Source organism: Chiloscyllium plagiosum, chromosome 13 (assembly GCF_004010195.1).
Source record: "Chiloscyllium plagiosum isolate BGI_BamShark_2017 chromosome 13, ASM401019v2, whole genome shotgun sequence".
Taxonomy (NCBI): Eukaryota; Metazoa; Chordata; class Chondrichthyes; order Orectolobiformes; family Hemiscylliidae; genus Chiloscyllium; species Chiloscyllium plagiosum.
The window spans coordinates 61348041-61365475 of NC_057722.1; the positions used below are offsets into that span (position 1 = coordinate 61348041).

Here is a 17435-nt window from a genome sequence, read left to right on the forward strand (position 1 = left end):
TCACTCGATCTATCCTGTCTACACCTGACATATGCTTCTTTCTTTTTCTTAACCAAACCCTCAATTTCTTTAGTCATCCAGCATTCCTTATACCTACCAGACTCCCCTTTCACCCTGACAGGAATATACTTTCTCTGGATTCCTGTTATCTCATTTCGGCAGATAGAATCCGCAGTAACCCTTAAACTCTCTTTAAACTCCCACATCTGACAAGAAGAACATATCACTGCAAAGGCCATTTTTGCTCCTTCACAATCTACAGACCTGGAAAATAACACTAATTGCCCATAGTGTAGGATATTAGTCAGGGGTAAATATGGGGAATGGCTCTGGGTGGGTTACTCGTCGGAGGAATAGTGTGGACTTGTTGGGCCGAAAGGCCTGTTTCCACACTGTTATTCTCATACTCCTGTCCAAGCCTTTTGTAAAGTTGAGATCATTCAAAATTCTGTGCCCTATATCCTAATTTACACTCATTCCTGTTCACCCATCACCAAACATGGCTCATTGATTGACACTTGCACCTGGTCTGTCAACATCTCAATTTTTTTATATTCTTCTCTTTGAGTGCAGTGTCACCATGGTCTCTCTCCTCCCCATCTCTGTAATCATCGCTAATCCTCATATGGAGGAACATCCTTAGGGATTGCTAGATGTTTGATACATACAGAAGACCAGTGTAATAATACTGAGGGCCTGTAACTAAATAGAGAAGGATGATTGAATCAGGCTTTGTCTTAGTGCCATTTTCCATCAGGTCCCAATCTCATGTGAAGTACAGGATCACAGAAGTATTAGGATGCTGAAGAGGAACTTTTAGCCCATTGGACTCTTCAAATAAGCATCATTAGCTAGTGCCAATCTTTTGCTTTCTCCTTGTACCCTTAAACTCTTACACCCAATAACCATCCGATGCCATCTTGAATGGTTCAATTGAACTTGCCTCCAACACACTTTCAGGCCTTCTTATGGTGCAGTGATAGTATTCCTACTCTGTTTTGGCTTTTTGAGAACATAATCAAATTATCCAAAGTTCTGTCTCATATTTGTACTGTGCAGAGCTTCCCCTTTCCAAGAATCACTGCTGCAGCAGTAATGTAAGTCTAAAAATAAAGATTCTATCTTTTTACCCATTATTTCAGTCTCACTTCATTGGGAAGCTGTTTACCACTTCCTAGCTTTCCTTCCTGGTGCCAACCAGGCTGATAGCGAATCAGTTCACACAAATCTTTTCCATTAGAGTCAACAACCTCTGATTCACCGTGCTCCTTCATTCCCCCCCCCCAACTGACAAAAGCCCCTGTATTCATTGCACATGTCTTTTAGATGCAGTTAAACTGAAACCTCGACTGCCCACTTTGGTGAACAAGCAAGATCCCATGAGATTGTTTTGAAGAAGAGCAAAGAAACTCTGACCTGCACCCTGGTCAATATGAGTCCTTCAAATAATGTCACAGAAATCAAATTATGTTGCTTGGACTCAATAGGCTGAGTTGTAGGGAGAGATTGGACAAGCTAGGACCTTTTTCTTTAGAGCGTAGGAGACTGAGGAGGGATGTTACAGAAGTGTATAAGATCATGAGAAACTTTATTGCTGGAACAGCACAGCAGGTCAGGCAGCATCCAGGGAACAGGAGATTCGACGTTTCGGGCACAGGCCCTTCTTCAGGAATCACTTTCTCCTATAAGATCATGAGAGGCAAAGATAGGGTGAATGCACTCAGTCTTTTCCCCAGGGTTGGGGAATCAAGGAATAAAGGGTATCAGTTTAAGGTTAGAGGGGAAAGAATAAAAGGGAACCTGAGGGACAACTCTTTTTATACAGAGGGTGGTACACATTTGGAATGAGCTGCCATCGGGGGTGTGGTTGAGGCGGGTACTTTAACAACATTTTAAAGGCATTTGAACAAATACAGGGATAGGAAAGGATTAGAAGGATATGGGCCAAGTGCATGGAACTGGGGTTAGTGTGGACACACATTTTGGTCAGCATGGATCAGTTTGGGCCAAAGGGTCTGTCTCCATGCTGTAGGTCTCTATGATTCCAACTAGTCATTATCACATTGTTATTCATAGGATCTTGCTGTGCACACAGTGACTGATGCATGACGCACTACAACAGTGACACTTCCAAAACGTTAGCTAACCGGTTGTGAAGTGCTCCAGGACCACTCTGAGGTGGTCTAAGGTGCTGTATAAATGCAGGAGTCTGCAGCTTTCAAACGATGGGGCACATTATTTTGTGTTTGCATGCACAGTAACAGTCCAGTATTGCACTCCCTCTGTTTGTTTTACAGGCTGTATCTCACTGCAGGCTGAACGCTGAAAGAGAGGAAAATTACTATGGATGCTGTAGAACAGAAATTCAAGCACAAGTGCAGGAGAAACTCAGCAGGTCTGGCCGTGACTGGAGAGAGAGAGAGAGAGAGAGAGAGAGAGAGGGAGAGTCACTATTCCAGTCATATGAACCTACAAACATTTGAAATAGGTGCAGGAGTAGACCATTCGGCTCCACATTGTTAACCTGTTTGAGTTTCAAATTCCAGACTCCTGTCGATATCTGGACAAACTTTGATTCCCTTGTCTAACAAGACTCTATCATCTCTGCTCTTAAAAATTCAATGACCCCCACCTCCACCCCTTTCTAAGGGAGAGAATTCCAAAATCACACAACCTTCCAACAGAGAAAAGAAAATCTCCTTATCTCAGCCCAGAAAGAATGAACCCTAAATTTTAAACAGTGTCCTCTAAGTTCTGGACTCATAAACAAGAGGAAACAGTCTTTCCATGTCCACATTGTCAGACCATTCAGGAACGTATACACTTCAATCAGATTATCCCTCAGTCTTCTCAACTCCAGTGGAAACAAGCCCAATTTGTCCAACCAATCCTCAAAAGACAACTCACTCATTGCAGCAATTGATCCAGTAAACCTCCTCTGACTCTACTTCTTCTCCTTCAAAGTATCTTAGTGACTGGAAACATTAACTCTGTTTCTCTCTCTCTACAGATACTAGGAGAAAGTGAGGACTGCAACTGCTGGAGATCAGAGTCGAGAGTGTGGTGCTGGAAAAGCACACCAACCTCATTGCCCAGTGGCTGAACATTTTACCTCCCCCTCCCACTTCGCCAAGGGCATGCAGGTTCTGGGCCTCCTCCAACACCAAACCCTAACCACCCAACCCCTGGAGGAAGAACACCTCATCTTCCACTTTGGGACCGGCAACCATAGGGGATCAATGTGGATTTCACCAGTTTCCTCATTTCCCCTCCACCCACCTTATCCTACTCCCAAGCCTCCAAATTGGTACTGCCCTCTTGACCTGACCATCTTCCTTCCCACCTATCCACTCTACCCTCCTCTCCAACCTATCACCTTTCCCCACCACCTTCATCTACCTATCACATTCTTAGCTACTTTACCCCCAGCCCACCCCTCTCCCATTTATCTCTCAGCGCCCCCCTTCGGCCCACAAGCCTCATTTCTGATGAACAGCTTATGTCCGAAATGTCAATTCTCCTGCTCCTTGGATACTGTCTGACCTGCTGTACTTTTCTGTCGCTTCCGGTTGTCAGTTCCAGCTGTCCGCTGCAGTGGTCGGTATATTGGGTCCAGATCGATGTGCTTATTGATTGAATCTGTGGATGAGTGCCATGCCTCTAGGAATTCCCTGGCTGTTCTCTGTTTGGCTTGTCCTATAATAGTAGAGTTGTCCCAGTCAGATTCATGTTGCTTGTCATCTGCGTGTGTGGCTGGTCGTGTCGTTTCGTGGCTAGTTGGTGTTCATGGATGCGGATCGTTAGCTGTCTTCCTGTTTGTCATATGTAGTGTTTTGTAGCCACACACGCAGATGACAAGCAACATGAATTCGATCTGGACCCAATATACCGACCACTGCAGCGGACAGCTGGAACTGACAACCGGAAGCGGCAGATTCAAACCACTACAAATGCCGGAGGAAAGATCACAGAAGCGCTTCACAGGAGTCTCCCAAGCACTGAGGATGTCACCTAGACAGGGGACGAAACGTCTGCAACACAAATTCCCAGCTCGGCGAACAGAACCACAACATATTAGATAATGTATTCACTGGATCACATCTGCTAATTGCATGCTCAGAGTGTGAGCCAGGTGAAGACATTGAACTCAGTCAGTTTGAGGCAGGTTCAAACAATGTTCTAATAGCTTCTTTAAATGTCTGATAGTCTAGAATCATGCACAAGAGATAAGGGGTTCTGAAGATGTTTGCAAACAAGAACACCAGACTTAATGCATCAAACACGGGGAGGGGGAAGTGGTTGCTAAGCAGGTAGGATACAAGTTATGTATCCCATTACAACACCTCTTCTCCTGACATAAGTAACTATCATAATCCAACATCTCTTATTCAAGTTTTAATTAAAGTGGAAATGATTTGAGCTCTGATCAGTGGGTCATTCATTTGCATTATCTCAATCTGTCAGCACCAAATGTGCAGACTTTTTAATAATACTTTCCAACCAACCTGGCATGGTAACTGTACCATTCAAGATTAGAGACGTGGTAAACTCAGCCCAGACAATCACAAAGGCCAACCTCCCAAGTATAGGATCTATCTACCAGGCCTGCTGTCAAGGAAAGGCCGCCAGTATTCTCTGCAAATATTTTTCTACAACCTCTACCATCGGGGAGAAGGTACAGAAGCCTGAACACACGCACCAGCCGGTTTCTCAACAGTTTCTACCCTACTGTTGTTAGAATACTGAATGGACTCACAAGCACTTGACATTTGCCTGTACCTGTGTTTTTGTTTTTGCCGCTGTTTACCTATTATTTACTTATCTATGCTACTTAACTCTGTGATCTGCCTGTATTGCTCGCAAGACAAAGCTTTTCACTGTGCCTCAGTACAAGTGACAATAAATTCAATTCATTCAATTCAATTCAATTCAATTCAATTCAATTCAATTCATTCATTCAGAGATGTTCTTACCCACCTCAAGGATCTCTTGGCTCAGAGCTAGAGACACTGCATCTTTTAAAAACTTATGGAATGAGTGTCATTGGCTGGTGTAGCATATATTGCCAACACTTAATCGCCCTTGAGAAGGTGGTGATGAGCCACCTACTTGAATTGTTAAAGTCCATTTAATGTAGATATAGCCACAGTGCTCATAAGAGTGGAGTTTCAGGATTTTGACATTGTGATAGGGAAGAAACAGCAAAATATTTCCAAGTCAGGGTGGGGAGTTTGCAGGAACTTTCAGGTGGTGGTTTTTCCATGTTTTTCCATCCTTGACTTTCTAGATGGTAATGATTGTGCGTTTGAAAGATGCTGAGGTTAGATTCAATGTTGAATAATGTGCTGCACAATTGTACTGATGTAAACACATGAACCACATATTTCTATGCCCATGGCCTGAATCTGAGGTTTAGTTTGTTATTCATCTTTCAACCCCAACCTCGTTAAACCACAATGACCCCAAACTAAGCATAGATCACCACAGAAAATGTCACAAGTTCACAATCTATTTTCAAAATTAACCTCTCATTAGCTACAGCTCTGAAAGGTCATTTATTTGAATGAGGTGGAACTATATTGATGCCAGTTGGAATGACAAGTACAGTGGCACAGAGGGTAACACTCTAACCTCTCAAGTCTGAAACTCAAGGGTTTAGGTCTCACGTGAGCACATCATCCAGTCTCCCATGCTCTCAGGGTCCGTACTGCGGGAGTGCTGCACTATTAGAGGCGCACACAATTCAGCTGAGATGTTAAATCAAGGTGTTGTCTGCATTCTGGTATGGAGGTAAACACACTATTGGTAGAGGAAGAAGGGGTTGTCCTTGTGCCAATATTTATCCCTCAATTCACACCATTAAAATAGATGATTAATTCATTTTAACTTTATTACTTAGATGGGGGGGAACTTGCAGTGTGCAAATTAGTGCTGTCTTTTTTACACTTCACAAGCAACCTTGTGCTTTGGAATATCCCAAAGTTGCATTTATAAGGCATTTGGATTGGTATATGAATAGGAAGGGTTTGGAGGGATATGGGCCGGGTGCTGGCAGGTGGGACTAGATTGGGTTGGGATATCTGGTCAGCATGGACGGGTTGGACCGAAGGGTCTGTTTCCATGCTGTACATCTCTATGACTCTAAAAGCACGAGATGAATGCAAGTCTCTATTATTAATGCTTTCTCACGAATCTGTGAGTCAGCACCCAGACATGTGTGTGTGTTTGTGTCTGTGTGTATCTGTGTGTGTGTGCTGCTGCAACTCCCCCAGTGTAATAACAATCTGCTGTTGGGGGTATAGCCTGCAGCTTGATGAAATCCTTTGTATAATGTGTGAGACGTGCAAGGACTTGGTGCCCAACAATTATGACGGTGTGATATTAACTCTGGAAAACAAAGTCAGCACACAACCTTTTCAGTGTGTGTAGCTTGTCTGCTATTTTTCATCACTGTCTGTTTCATTGGAGTTACTGTCTCAAAGTGGAAAGGCTGCTGTCATGTCTAATCATGTCTGCTCTATGTGCTTTGAACAGCGAGGTTTATTGAGGATCTGTCAGTGTCATTTGTTGTCAATGCCGTGACTGACTGAATATTGGCCTGTCTGGGGTGTTGCTGAAGATAAAAATTGGGGTGACACTCCTGCATTTGCATGGCATCCACAGGCCATTCTGTCATCCACTATATGGTAGTGCTTATCTTCCCCTCGTGTCCAACTTTACTCCAGCCCTATCATCTCACACCTCTCTTCATGATGGCGTCACAGTGCCCATCACTGCATCAGCCTGCGACCCCATTGGTGGAATTCCTGCCTCAGTTCACAGGTTGAAGACCAAGTCTGGACAGCAAAACTCCAAGCCGAGACTCTAATGCAGGGGAAGTCCGGCAGTTAATGTTTATTGAATATAAAACCATAGCCCCAGCTGTCCTCTCAGCTGGATGTTAAAGATCCCATGGCACTATCTTGAAGAACAGCAGGGGTGTTAACCGTGGTGTCTTCGCCGATATTTATCCCTCCAACAACTTGGCAAAAACAGACCATCTGGTCACTGCCAAACAGTGGGAACTTACTGTGTTTCATTTCCTACATTACAACAGTGACTACATTCCAAAGTGACTTCACTGGCTGCAAAGCACTCTGGGACATCATCAAGTTGAGACAGGCTCTCTATAAGTCAGACTGAAAATTAACACATTCTGTTTGAACCATTTTGAATAGCAGCAAGTTCCATAATCTCATTATTCTCTCAGCAGAGAGATTCCTCCTATTCGAGTGCCCGTTTCCTGTTTATGGCTCATTTATCCTAGGCTTAACCACTTGTGGGAATCAAGTCCCTTCCCCCAAAGGTGCTGTGGGGTTGGAAAGATTTCTGACAGTACAACAACATCCTCATTTGGAAAACACTTTAACATAATTAAACATCTTATGGTGCCTTATAGGACAGCCAACCTAACAAAATTTACTATCAAGCCTAAAGGGTACATAATAGGACTGGTATCTGAGATCCCATGGATTTAATGGAATTATGTGAAGACAATAGCTCATCTCCATTGTAAACATGGCAAAGTTACCCCTTCAAGTGCCTGTGATGGAGAACTTTTATCTAATGCACTATGTGAATTGGAAAAATGGTCAAAATCAAAAGGAGATTGGATTGACGCTTAAGGGAACTAGATCCATGAGTTACAGGAGTACAACAGAGGGAATGGTTGGACCATTCTACAGAGAGCTGGCATAATTATGATGGGTTGAGTGGCCTCATTCTATGAATGTCAACTTTGCTTCTATGACCAGAAGCTTTTAAGGAAGAGCTAAAAGCGAGGAAAGAGAGAGAGAGGTAAAGAAATGGACAGAATTTTAGGGAGAAAGTTCCAGAGCTTTGGGCCCACGCAGCTGAAGGTAACTGCTGCCATTGGTGGAGTGAATGTAAATGTAGTTGGACGGAAATAGAATTGGAAGAACACAAGGTTTTCCTTTGCTGCAGGATTGATGAAGGTTACAGAGCATGGAGAGGGCTGGAGATAGACAGATGTGAAAACCGGTGAAATTTCTAGAAGGACAAGGGCACCAGATATACAGGAGCACCACCAGCTGCATGACCCCCTCCAAGCCACTCACTATCCTGACTTGGAAATATATCACCATTCCTTCACTACCGCTGGATTGTAATCCTGGATTCTCCCCTCCAGACAGCACTGTGAGTTGTAGGAGAAAGTGAGGACTGCAGATACTGGAGAGTCAGAGTCGGAAAGGGTGGTGCTGGAAAAGCACAACAGGCCAGGCAGCATCCAGGGAGCAGGAGAGTCGATGTTTCAGGCATAAGTGCTTTCCCAGTGCTACCTTTTTCTAGCACTGTTCCATCCCAAGGACTGCAGCAGTTCAAAAAGGCAGCTCACCGTCACATTGTCAAGGGTAATTGGGAATGGGCAATAATGCTGGGCTAGGCAGTGACACCCACATCTGATGAATGCATTAAAAGAATTAAATTAAAGTGTTGTTTGCCTGGGAACCAATTCAGATCTGTGAGTAGAGGCAGTGAGGGGTGGAAAGGATGTGCTGGAATTAGCATGCAGGTAGGCGAGCTTTGGATAAGCTAAAGTTTATAGAAGGTGGGAGGTCATATAGCATAGCAATGGAATAGTCAGAGTCTGAAAATACTGTCATCACAGAATCAGACTCCGCATTTTGTTAAATTAAAGCACTGCTGCCTTTTTTGCTAATTACAATGCATAGCTTACAAGTCCGTACATGTTGTTTCTCAGCATGATACAGCTGTCAGTGCACTCACTTTGAGCTCAATTCACACTCCCTCACTTTGAGAGCACACAGTCTGAGAAAAAAGGAATCAAAATAATGCTGCTGATTTCAAATGTTTCCATACTTTACAGTTTATCCTATCCCTATTCAATGGAAAACAGTCTGGGTGCAAGAAGCATACAATAATATGAAGAAGGATCAGCAGTCGACCATTCACTACCTTGTGTTTCCTCTGCCTTTCAGAAAGCTCAAGGCTGATCTGGTTGTATTTTAAATTCCACATTCTCATCTCCCAATGATACATTCATGTCAGGCAAGGGACTCAAGGCTATCTGGAAATACTGAATGACCCTGTCTCCACCACTTTCTGAGGCAGAGAAGTCCCAGTCACACAGCACTTTACAAAGTAAGAAATTCTTCTCAACTTTGTCCTGGAGGGGTGAGACTTAATTTTATAACGGTGCCCATCAGTTATGGACAAGCCCAGAAGATGAATCTTCCTTTCCACATCCACCTTGTCAATACCCATTCAGGATTTTACACACTTCAATTATATCACTCCTCACTCGTCTAATCTCTTGTAGAAACAAGCCCAGCCCATCCAACTGATCATCATCAAATTGCTCACTCATTGCAGGTATCAATTCAATAAGCCTCTAAATAACTCCTTCCTTAACTAAGGAGACCTAAATTGCACACAGCAGAAATCTCTCCAATGCTTTGGATACCTGAAGCAGCATTCTGTGAATAATTATGCCTGAGACTGGAATGAAATATTGTCACAACTCCAAGAGGAGCCATAATCCTTTGCAATCTTGGCTCAGTGGGGAGCCACCATTATTTCTGGGAGAGAGGATTTTGGGTAAAGTTACAGTCCACAGAGTAAACTCGAAATCAGGATTTCTACGCTCCCGCATTCAAATCCCCTTGCAACACAGGCCACCATGAATCAGTTCAGGCTGATGATAGGTCTCTCTGCTGAAACAATTTAATGTGTTTTCCACACGATTGGGATCACGATATCAGCACCACAGGGGAGCTTCAAACCTGCACATCTCCCGGGACAACCTAGTGGCCTCCTAATTGGTTGTCTCCGCATTCAAAGCTGAGTTAAAGACGGATCAAAGAAGTGGGAGCGCCAATAAGAGAATCCACAGGAATATCTAGATGGCTCCACACAGGGAGTAGAGAAGGACAAAGAGACTGCCTCAAAATGGAGACACTGCTAAAGGTCTCCTTCGATTATCAATGTTGAAGGAAATGACAATTCATTGTGACTCAGGATGGAGGGTTGAGCCTTCCTGAAGAAATAACCATGGCCATTCCTGGGACACTGAGACAATTAAGGTCCTCTCCCACCCTTAAAGCCACAAATTAATTCAATTGTTCACCGCCCATCAACCTTCCAAAGTGGGGCTAACTTCAACATGGTTGGGGGAGGTGCATGTTACGATAGAAAGGGGTAGTGCTAAGGGAGGAAGGAATAGTCCTTGATTGGGGTTATAATTGGCTTCATTGCCCACCTGCATCTGAGGAGCAGACTGCCATGTCCCTTAAGCAACCTGTCCTTGGGAAGCCCACCTGGAGGTGAGACAGCTTGGGGGAGCTGTGCCATTGGGTTTCCTAATGCAACCCCCAAACCCATCAGCACATGGTTGAGAAATGCCAAACTCCTCAGTAACGGTGATGCTCACTGCACTGACGCTGCCTGACCTGCTGACTACTGCTGGCATTTTCAGTTTTATTTGGAATTTCCAACGCCTGCAGTTTTTACATTTCAAAAGTACTTGAGTGGTTGGAGAGGCACTTTGTGAAAAGGTACGATTTGTAGTCAATAAGTCAATGATTTGAGGAGCACTCTGCCTAAACTCGCAAATTGTTACAGTGAACAGGGTTATCACAGTACATGATTGGAGTGGTGCTGGGAAATCACGTTTCGGGCAACATTCCTGATGAAGAGCTTTTGCCCTGAAACATCGATTTTCCTGTTCCTCGGATGCTGCCTGACCTGCTGTGCTTTTCCAGCACCACACTAATCTTGACTCTGATCTCCAGCATCTGCAGTCCTCACTTTCGCACAGTACATTCCTGTTAATGTTATAATTGATATTTCACAGCTATTCAAACAAATTAACAGGAATCCAAACTTCATTGCAGTAGATAGCTCATGTATCAATTCATGAGGAAATGTAGTTAATTATCAGAGAATTATTAAGAGCTGTGAGTTTATAAGTGATTGATTTAGCAACCAGAGGAGGTCAACTGTGCAGGCCTCCAGCTTGCTGTAGCATTTGATAAGACGACGGCTAATCTCTATCCTGCCTGCTCCAGATAATCTTTAGTCCCTTGTTAGTCAAAAGTCTATCTAGCACTGCCTTAAAAACATTCTATCACCCCACCTCCACTGTTCTCTGAGGAACAGTATTCAGAAAATATATGACACACAGAGAAATAAAATTTCTCCTCAACAAATAGGAATTTACCTACTTTTAACAAAAACAGAAATTTCTGGCAGCATCGACAGATAGGAAGCAGGGTTAATGTGTCAGGGTCCAGTGATGCCTCTTCAGTGTTCTGAAGCACCTATTTTTAAAACGCATCCCCTTGTTCTAATTTCCCCTCCCTGTGGAGAAGTCCTTTAAATGTCCACTGTCAGTGCCCTCAGAATTGTACATGTTTCAATAAAATTACATCTCATTCTTTCATATTCCAATGGATTTAGGTCCAGCCTGTCCTTCTTTCCTCTTAAATAAAGGAAAACAAAAACATCCGCTGTCATGATGTGGCCTTACCAAAACATTCCTAAACTTTATAATAGCAAAATACTGTAGATGCTCAAAATCTGAAATTAAAAATAGAGAATGCTGAAGAAATTCAGCAGGTCTGGCAGCATCTATGGACGCAACCACAGTATTAACATTTTTGTTCATTCAGTCATGGGATGTGGGTGTCGCTGGCTGGCTGGCATTTATTGCCCATCCCTAGTTGCCTCCAAGAGATGGTGGTGAGCTGCCATCTCGCACTGTAGCAGTCTACCTGCTGCAGTGAATTAAAGCATTTTGACCCAACAGCATTAAAGGAGCAGCGATATATTTCCAAGTCAGTATGGTGAATGGCTTGGAGGGGAATTTGCAGCTATTGGTATTTCCATACATCCTGCTGTCCTTGTCTTTCTGGATGGAAGTGATTGTGGGTTGGAAAGGTGCTGTCCGAGGATCTTTGATGAATTTCTGCAGTGCAGTTTGTATATAGTACACACATTTCAAGTCTGATGAAACTCTTCTAGTAATTCTGACGAAATGTCATCCTAATAGTTCTGAAGAGTCACTCTAGTAGTTCTGAAGAAGCATATCAGACTTGAAATGTTAACACTGTTTCTCTCTCCACAGATGCTGTGGACCTGCTGAATTTCTTCAGTATTCTCTATTTTTATCCCTAGTTTTATATTCCATTCCCTTTGAAATAAATTACTGCATTTCACTTGCCTTTCTAATTACCTGTAGGGATGAATCATGTACCAGAACACTCAGATCCCTCTGTATTTCAGAGTTCTGTAATCTCTCACCACATCAACTGAAAGTGTTGTTTTTCTGTTCTTGAAGTGCTATGTACTTGATCTATGAGGAGCAACTCATCAAAGCTCAATAATTCTGAGTACAGGAGCTATGGTCTCAACCACAAGTCATGCACTCAGCCTCTTTCACTCAGCTGGTGGTATTCACCACCAAGTCAGAAAACTGTGACTTCAAAACATCACTCCAGAGCTTTGTCTTCAGTAATCTATCTACAGACACTGCTGGAAATGGCTTCTTTTGGGTGGCCAATGTAAAATACCCTTACACTGTGGCCAGTGTGTCATCTGTGGTAGATGTAGAAATAAACTCCCATGGTTAATATTTTAAACTGCAGGAGGGTTCACCATTACATCCAGGGGCCATTACCCATTCCCTAATCAGTATCAATGAAGAGAGATATCGAGTTTGCATTACTATTTGTGGATCTTGCGAAACACTAATTAATTGTTGTCTTTTCTGACATTATAAAAATGAACACACGCTAAAAATTCTTGGACAGGCTCAGAAATGCTGAGGGATATCATGTGGTCATGACAGTTGCCTTACAAATGCAAATCTCCTTGAATAAACAATCATGTATTAATGGGAAGATGGTTTCTCATTTGATAGGGAACAGTTAAAGTCTGATCATTTGGCCGAAAGCCAACTTAATTACAAATTAACAGCAATCAACAGTACCTGCCTGTACCAGGCTAACCAGAGATGGTGTAGATAGCACAGGCATCAAACAGTTTCAAGGCTGACAGAAAATGAATGAACGTGCTAAGCCACTTTCCTCCTTTATTGCAAGAATTGCACATTTCATTGATTTCATTTTTCTCTTTACTATCTGTGTCCTCCTTTCATTATTGTTTTTATTAAATTGAGGAACTGAGTCGAACACTCAAATGTTTCACAAGTTTTTTCAAAGCTCTCCCTTTCTTAGGCTGAAGGTCTTCACTTCTACTGAATTCTGATTCCTTAGACCCTGCAGACCACTCAACTATAACAACAACTGATGCTTGTCTAGCACCATATTTAAATACCCCCATGGTGCTTTACGCTGGGCTGCAAAAGAAATAGGAGCAGGAGCAAACTATGATGCTCCTTGAGCCTCTTCCATTATTCAATAAATCATGAATAAACCCAAGCATCATTCCTCTTTGCTCTTGTCTCTTAGCTCCCTCTCCCCCATCCCTTACTGTCAAAACAATCCATTGGCTTTTTTCCTTTAATCTTTCATTGGATATTGACAATGCTGGCAAAGATTTGTTACTTTTCATAAGTTGCCCTCGAACTGATTGCTGTTCTAAGCTATTTCAGAAGACAGTTAAGAGTCAACAATGTCAGAACAGTTAAAACTACAAAAGAACAAAAAACACAAAATTGGAAGCATTTGTGTATCTCAGAGAATTGTGCGGTCGAAACAAGAGTGAGGCCTTGTAGGGATTGGAAAACAAGGATAAGAATTTTTATGTGACATCCTTGTGCAAGATGTTTAAAAGGGTGGCGCTGGAAAAACACAGCCAGTGAGGCAGCATCGAAGGAGCAGGAGGACTTGATGGTGAAAGGCTTCCTGATGAAGGGCTTACGCTCGAAACGTCAACTCTCCTGCTCCTCGGATGCTGCCTGAGCAGCTGTGCTTTTCCAGCACCACACTTTTAAACTCTGATCTCCAACATCTGCAGTTGTCATTCTCTCCCGTCCTTGTTACAGGATGTTGAGTCAATGAAAGTCTGTGAGTACTGGCTGGGGGACAGGTGTTAATAGGAGAATGGAATATGATGTGAGATGGGATACAGGCAGCACAGTTCTGAATGAACTTGAGTGCGGATTAGGTGTCAGAGCAGAAGAGTTTGTCATAAGGATTTGTGGCATGACATAAAGACAATGACAATAATCTTGTCAATACTTAACAGCATAGTGTTCACTGGTGAATTTCTGACAATACTGATGCCTATAAATGGAAGATTGTGTCATAGTGGTCATGTACTGGCCTAGTACTCCAGAATGTCAGGCTAATGCTCTAAGTTCATTGGTTCAAACCCAAAAGTGGCAGGTGGTGAAGGTGGAATTCACTAAATAATTTGGAGTGAAAAGCTTGCCCAATAATGACCACATAAACACTGTTGTAAAAAAAATTGTTCAGAAATGTCCTTGAAGGAAGGAAAGATGCCATCATCCCCAGCCTGGCCTACATGTGACTCCAATCATACAATCTCTACAGTGTGGAAACAGGCCATTTGGCCCAACAAGTTCACACTGATCCTCCGAAGAGTATCCCACCTAGACCCATCCCTTACCCTATTACTCTACATTACGCCTGAGTAAATATCCCTGAATAATATGGGCAATGGCATACGATGGACAAGTATGGCTAGTCACATAACCTGCACATCTTTGAATTGTGGAAGGAAACACACATAGACATGGGGAGAATGTGCAAACTCCACATAGGCAGTCACGCGAGGCTGGAATCGAACCTGGGTCCCTGGTGCTGTAAGGCAGCAGTGTTAATTACTGAGCCACTGTGCCACCCTCAATGTTGCTCACATTAAGGGTCTTGTACTCGATCAAGCAAGTCAGTTCCAGAGCAATGAAGGATGGGCAATAAAAGCAGGATTTTCTGCAACACCCACATTCCATAAGCAAATAAGAAAAATACTGACCAGAATCTAATTCCATTTCGAAATCAATTAAAGATTTGTGTTCCACCAACATCCAATAATCTGTTTTCACAATGCTCTTAGCTAACAAAATGTTTCTCCTCATTTTTTATTTAGAGTAATTTGTAAATCTAACACTTGATTTGGGCACACTGTCAGCTCGATCTCACGAAGTAAAATGTGCAATGTCTCAGTCAGAGGCTAATGTGTTAAGTACGCCTCTGAAGATTTGGGAATAAAATCCAGACTCTCAGGCCTCAGTGCAGCGCTGAGGGAATACTGCTCTGACAGAAGTATGACCTTTTGAAGAAGACATTAGCCCGAGGCCCTGCCTACCCTATCAGGTAGCAATAAAGGATCAGGTGAAACAATGTGGTGGCAGGGGAGTGGGGGTGGTGGGATGGGTGTTGTCTGATCACTTGATCAGTATTTATCGACATTAATGTCCTTTTCTACATGTACACTTCCCAAACTCTCACCATTTAGGAAACACTCTTCACATCAGTTCTAGCAACGTGGGTAACCTCACATTTTTCCATTTAATATTTCATCTGCCTTATTCTTTCCCATCCACTAAACTTGTCCAAATCCTCCAGAAGTCACTTTAAATCTTTTGCACAACACACATTGTCACTTTGATTTTGATTTGATTTGATTTTCTTATTGTCACATGTACTGAGATACAGTAAAGAGTATTGTGTGCTATTCAGGCAAATCATATCTTACATTAGTACATCAGGGTAATAGAAAGGAGATAGTGTTATAACTAAAGAGAAGGTGCAGAGAAAGATCAACTCTAAGAAATGAGACGTTCGTTCATAAGTCTGTTAACAGCAAGGAAGAAGCTGTTCTTGAATCTATTGATACATGGTTTCAAATTTTTGTATCTTCTGCCCAAGGGAAGAGGGTGGAGGAGAGTGCAACTTGAGTGGGAGGGGTCGATGATTATGTTGGCTGCTTTCCCAAGGCAGCAGGAAGTGTAGATGGACTCATTAGATGGAAGGCTGGTTTGCATGATGGATAGGACTGTATTCACAGCTCTCTGTAATTTCTTGCAGTTTTGGACACAGCAGTTGCCATACCAAGCTGTGATACATCCGATAGGATGTTTTCTCTGATATATGAAAAAAAAATTGGTAAGAGTAACTGTGGACATGCCAAATTTCCTTCACCTTCTGAGGAAGGAGCGGTGTTGATGTGCTTTCGTGACTGTAGTGTCAATGTGGACTTCGATTTTTATAATCTCTGGATTTGGAAATATTAATGTGGCTGCAGGCCGCCAATTCCAAATCATCGATATGCATAGTGAATAACTGGGATCCAAGTACTGGCTTGCAGTACTCCACTAGTCACAGGGCGCCAATGCAAGAATGACCCATTTGTCGCTACTTTCTGTTTTCTGCTGTTAGCCAATCTTCAATCCTCATGTCTGTACATTACTTATAATCCCATGCGCTTTAATTTTGCTAATGAAGGTCCTGTGGGGAACTTTATTCGGACCTTCCAAAAATCCATGCATTTTACTTCCACTGAAGTCTGTTTTATCAATTTGGTTGGTAATATCCTCAAGAAACTCCCATAAGTTCAACAAATATATATTCCCATTCACAAATGGGAAAAGATGGTGACATCTTGCAAAATGTCCAGACTACAGAGGAGGAAGTACTGGGTGTCTTGAAACGTTTAAAAGTGGATAAATCCTCAGGACCTGATCAGGTGTACCCGAAAACTCTGTAGGAAGTTAGAGAAGTGATTGCTGGGCCTCTTGCTGAGATACTTGTATCATTGATAGTCACAGGTGAGGTGCCAGAAGACTGGAGGTTGGCAAACGTGGTACCAGTGTTTAAGAAGTGCGGTAAAGACAAGCCAGGGAACTATAGATGAAGTAACAAAGAAGATTGATGAGGGCAGAGCAGTAGATGTGATTTATATGGACTTCAGTAAGGCGTTCGACAAGGTTCCCCATGGGAACTGATTAGCAAAGTTAGATCTCATGCAATGCAGGGAGAACTAGCCATTTGAATACAGAACTGGCTCAAAGGTAGAAGACAGAGGGTGGTGGTGGAGGGTAGTTTTTCAAACTGGAGGCCTATGACCAGTGGAGTGCCACAAGGATCGGTGCTGGGCCCTCTACTTTTTGTCATTTACATAAATGATTTGGATGCAAGCATAAGAGGTACAGTTAGTAAGTTGCAGATGACACCAAAATTGGAGGTGTAGTGGACAGCGAAGAGGGTTACCTCAGATTACAACAGGATCTGAACCAGATGGGCCATTCGGCTGAGAAGTGGCAAATGGAGTTTAATTCAGATAAATGCGAGGTGCTGCATTTTGGAAAAACAAATCTTAGCAGGACTTATACACTTAATGGTAAGGTCCTAGGGAGTGTTGCTGTACAAAAAGACCTTGGAGTGCAGGTTCATAGCTCCTTGAAAGTGGAGTTGCAGGTAGATAGGATA

At 42.9% G+C, this 17435-nt stretch overlaps 1 protein-coding gene across 3 annotated transcripts in view; it reads right to left on the bottom strand.

Moving 5' to 3' along the window:
- LOC122556122 (phospholipase D1-like) overlaps positions 1-17435 on the bottom strand; it is a 112571-nt gene that overhangs the window by 77118 nt on the left and 18018 nt on the right. The window contains exon 1 of one of the 3 annotated variants that reach the window (XM_043702593.1): positions 2148-2171. The exons of the other annotated variants lie outside the window; for them this stretch is intronic. The gene's annotated coding sequence lies outside the window, so the exon portion shown is untranslated. Of the gene's footprint in view, positions 1-2147; positions 2172-17435 lie in introns of those variants that run through there. 3 annotated transcript variants of the gene reach the window in all.